Genomic DNA, 4,569 nt, shown 5'->3' on the forward strand with positions numbered 1-4,569 from the left:
CATTGTCCTGCTCTGATTTTGATTGGCAATAAATTCAATTAATTTCCCTGAGTCAAATCTGTTTTGCCCATGACACTAACTGGCACTTCTCCTCTGCTTATCTCAGCCTCCAAGTCTTTCCTTACATTTTCTCTCCCTGTCCAGTTGCACAGGGGAGTGACAGAGTGGCTTTGGTGGGCATCTGGTATCTAGTCAGGGTGGAACCACCACATGGACTGAGACAGCTTAAGCAGTTCCAGCACTAGTGTCCTAATACTAACCCTCCTGGTATCCTTTATTTTGTGCCAGTGCAATCATCTGGACAGCTAAATAGCAAGGAGGTCAAATAGCAAGACTGTCCTCAATGCTCCCAAAAAGTAAAAAATCCCAAAACAAAACAAACCTTTCAACACTTGCTTAAGATTTCTTTATTTGTTTGTTTTCCCAGCCAGCTGAATATCCAGATCTGGCTTACTACACATACGTGATGTGCAAGTGCTCCCATCAATGCACAGGAGAGGAATAACAAACCATGGAAGTGAAGAGTGGCAGTAAATGCATCTGCCAGTTTGCACACTCTTAGATCAACCTTGGAACTGCAGACTTCTTTTCTTTTTTCCTGAAAAGGTCTGCCATTGTTTGCTTTTTTTTTTTTTTTTTATGTTTGCACTGCTTTTTTTAACTGATAGCTAATAGCAACCACATTAAAAAAAAAGCAATTGTAGACTGTGAAAAATACTGGATAACAAGAGAAAGAGGAGCCATTTACTTGGTTATATCTTCTTCACTATCAGAAACAGTGCAGATGTGTCTGAGAAAGAATTTCCAAAAGGAAACTCTGTATCCAAAGGATATCAGACTCCAGATTGCTAAAGCCATTTTATCTCTTGAATACTTTAATTCATCTTGCTTTGCTTAGAAACAAGCTTGAAAGTTAACTTTAGGCACCAGAATCACATGCCATGATGTGTGTTACAAGTCAGAGGGGAAAGAGAATTGTATTGAAAAGAAAAACATTACAAAGAAGAATTTGCTGAACATTAAGAAAGCAGATAAAGCAGTAACAAAACACAGTGCAGGGTATTGTAAGAAAATAAACACAGTGCCTCCCAAGCAGTAACAAAACACAGTGCAGGGTATTGTAAGAAAATAAACACAGTGCCTCCAAGAAGCCCAGCAATCACAGTTCTAAATAATTTGCAGATATGAAGAGGTAACTGATACCCAATTCAACACATATTTGTGTAATGCTTCTGAAAAGATTTTTCACCCTCAGAGTTACAATGAAAAAACCTAACACCTGTGAGTTATTCCTGCTTGGTGTCAGCAAACTGTACCAATTAGGGACAAAAGAGGACCTCAAGTGGCAGAAAGTAGAGCTGCAGATTATATGAACTGCTTCATAGCACTACTCATAAAACAGTTCAGCTCATTTTAATCTCCTTGTCCATGGATCCACACTGTGTTCCCTGTTGAAGTGAAAAGGTCTGTTCTCTAACACTTGCTCCACAAGTACATGGCTTTGACCCAAAGGTCCTTCTGTAACATCCTGCAAACCAATGTCATTTTACATACATGAGAAAAACCATGTTGCAGGGCTGTTGATACCTAAATTCTTACATTCCAGTTATAGGGTTTTTTTCAGCTTCAGTTTTCAATTTTACATTCTCTTCATTCATCAGGAGGCAACTCTAAGCAGCCAAGCTTGAGAGCAGCTAAGAATGTCTTCCTAAACCCTGGGGGTGCATCAAAACAGCCAGCACCCCTTTCTGGGGCCAGAAAGCTCCCTCACTATCAGCAGAGGACCATGAACATTCTCAGAGTTCTGTTCCAGTGAGACAAGTGGGAACTGATTACCTGCACACTTAAGCTGCAACAACTTGTTTTAATAACATCAAGTCTGGTTCAAAACCAAAGGGTGTGTCCAACTTTTGCCCAGCTTGTAGTTGCAATACTGTTTTTGAAAATGGGAAATAACAGTTTCGGGTTTTTCTTAGCCCAAGAGGTTTGAACTGCAGCTCCCAGGTTTTGGAGTGCTCTGTAGCAACACCAGAGTCACTGCTCCTGAGTCAAGGCAGGAAAATATATGTAAGGGGAGACTGGAGTCTCCACCCTGCTGAAGAATCCATACTCTCAGAAGTTGCTCTGATATATGTTACCTGGAGTTCTTTTTTATTCCAAGGTACACACTGATAGGCCCCTGATGTACTGCTGCCTCTTCCTGTACATTCCTACCAACTTCAACAGACCTGCACAGAATTTCAGAGGATGGGATTTGGAGTACCACAGAATACATATTATTTAGAAGTCAGATATATGTAATCTAGACCTTTTAGCACGAGCAAAAGTTCAAACATATAGTAAATAATGCTTATTTTACACATTATTTTCTTTACATGCCATCTCTGAATGCATAAAGATATCCACAAACTTCTTCTTTCATAACATACTTTCTTATGAAAGCTGAGATGAAGACAGTATGATTAGAAAACTAAAAGATTAGTCACACACCCCTGCAGCAGGACCTGTTCTAGCACATTTCTGTCATAGTTTGAAACAATGATTGTGACTTAGATATATAATGCACATTTTCCTAAACCACTTAAATATCAAGGGATTAGATCAGTGTGTGGATGTAAGGACAAATAAATTTTAGTTTTAGCTTCCCGATTCTAACCACAGGTGTAGAAGAAGTATACAAACTGTTTGTGGTCATGTTTTTTCTTAATCATTTTGATAAAATAATGCAAATGCCAATGAATATTAGCTACTAATTACATACATTAAACTACACAAGCTACTTAGAAGAAAAGAATATTCAAATTTAAGATTTTTTCACTGTCAACATAAACCTTTCTAATAGGGTGAGCATGTCTAAATCCTGTAAAAAAATCCATCAAAGTATGCTCAGAGACTTTGAAGATTATATACAGATATGATTCATAATCTGATCTGTTATGCAAGTCATGTTATGCTGTCTGGCTTCTTGAAAAATATCCTCATCCTATTTTTTAATTGTTAAAAAATTAGGAGTTTTCAAGCTTTTTGTACTTACATGTATTGTCTCTTGTATTTCACATTAATAATCTGCTCACATTACAAGGTATTTGCATAGTCAGCCTGTGGAGAATGTTAAATAATGTGGCAAGATAATGTTAATTGTTCTACAGACTATGAAAAGGCAAACCTGTGGCTGGACATGCATCACAGCTAGCATGAGAGCATGCTGAAAATAAATGAGGACACTCAGAGCACTGTGCAATGTTGGTACCAGTGCCAGCTGCTTCTGCAAGCTGGGAGAAAGAAGAGACAAGGGCTACTGGTATTTGCAGAAGAAAACTGCTAAAAGTGCAAGAAAATAATTTGTATCTCTCCACAACATCACTTATCCTGTCTTGCTGGGGAGTCACACAAAGAGTAAGGTCAGAGGGCTTGTAAAGACCCACAAAGCACCCATAGGTGAGAAATTAGTTCAACAATGCCTGGTTAATTGTCAGTTACATCTGAGATGATGAATACATAACCACTGAGACTTTTAAATGGCTTTCAGATATCCTCTGTCCACAAAGGCCAGTGACCAGTTTCTCTCTCAGAAACACAGCTCTAAAAACAAGGGAGCAAAATGATAGATGATCAGAATAGAGCAACAGGTGTGGTGCTGGCAGCAATTACCTGCCTCCATAGAACAAGAAACCATGGGTAAAAACCCATCCTGTATTTGCTTATATAGAGAAACAATCAAACCGAGTATGCTCAAGCTCTTCTTAAAAGTATATGGTAAAGAATTAGAGAGAGAAAAAAAAAATCCATCCTCTTTCCTGCAACATATCCTATTCCTCTTAGTTATGGTATGCTTAGATATGACTGGAAAGACATGCAGTATTAAATCCCAACATCACAAATGTGGTTTCCAAACTGAATGTGTCACTTAAATTATCTAACATGCTTCTTACAAGCAGGAAACATCCTTTGGACAGCAATGAAGATGTCCTCATTGTTAAAGGGAAGCTCTGCACGTTTACTGAAGGATCAGGAGCTAAATATAAAAGCCATTGCCAAGAGACCTTGAGAAGACACAACATTTTACATTGTGTCACATGTACATGGCATAACAGGGAATTCACTGCCTAGGTCAAAAAAGCAACACCTCTATTCAAGTCCTACAGAAGTGTAGTGCTAGCAAAGAAACAAAGCTTTTTCCCCCCCTTTATTACAGTTCATTTTAAATAAAAGTTACCACCAACTTTTCTCCCTTCTCAGAAACCTTGTTATGTTGAGCATGATTGTTCTTAATTCTTCGTCAGTGTGTTCATGCAGGTGTCTCATAACCATCATTATTCAGGGGTACTCTGCTCTTCCCTTTGTAAAAGCAGTGAAGTGTCTCATGTCCAGTTAATAAAATGAAGTCTATAAAAGTCACCTCTTTTTCTCCAGCACTATGGACATCAATTATCTGCAAATTGTTGTAAAACTCATTTAAGAATAAAATGTAGAATAGCAGCAGATGTAAATACTGTTTGAGTCAAAAAGGTGCACACCTCAAACATATACTTACCGCATAATTCCCAATTAAAAAATACACTAGTTCCA

The sequence above is a fragment of the Agelaius tricolor genome, unplaced genomic scaffold (assembly GCF_023055355.1).
Source record: "Agelaius tricolor isolate 1412-34295 unplaced genomic scaffold, bAgeTri1.0.p SCAF_8, whole genome shotgun sequence".
Lineage (NCBI taxonomy): Eukaryota > Metazoa > Chordata > Aves > Passeriformes > Icteridae > Agelaius > Agelaius tricolor.